The sequence below is a fragment of the Trypanosoma theileri genome (assembly GCF_002087225.1).
Source record: "Trypanosoma theileri isolate Edinburgh chromosome Unknown TM35_Tth_4_V1, whole genome shotgun sequence".
Taxonomy (NCBI): domain Eukaryota; phylum Euglenozoa; class Kinetoplastea; order Trypanosomatida; family Trypanosomatidae; genus Trypanosoma; species Trypanosoma theileri.
Genome location: NW_021639846.1, coordinates 286,042 through 286,424, shown reverse-complemented (window position 1 = coordinate 286,424; position 383 = coordinate 286,042).

Below are 383 nucleotides of genomic sequence, written 5' to 3'. Positions count from 1 at the left end.
TATATATATATATATATATATATATATATATATATTGTGGTGGACGTAATGATAAATGATGATAAGAACGATAATATAATGATAAGGTGTGAAGCAGCAAGGTAGTGGTAAAGAAGAAAAAAAATGGATAGAAAAGAAAAGAAAAAGATGAGCAGAAATAAAGAGAAGATTGAGAGAATTGGACATTAAAAATATGGTGTTTACTCTCACTATAATGATATATAACTATTATTATTATTATTACTATCATCATTATTTTTTGCTTTTGATTTCTTTGTTTCTTTGCTGAAATTGCTACTGCCCCTAGTTGTTGGTAGTAGTGCTTGTACCCTCATGAACAGGAGAAAAGGGAGTTTGCCCCACTGTATCTTTTTTTTTTTTTT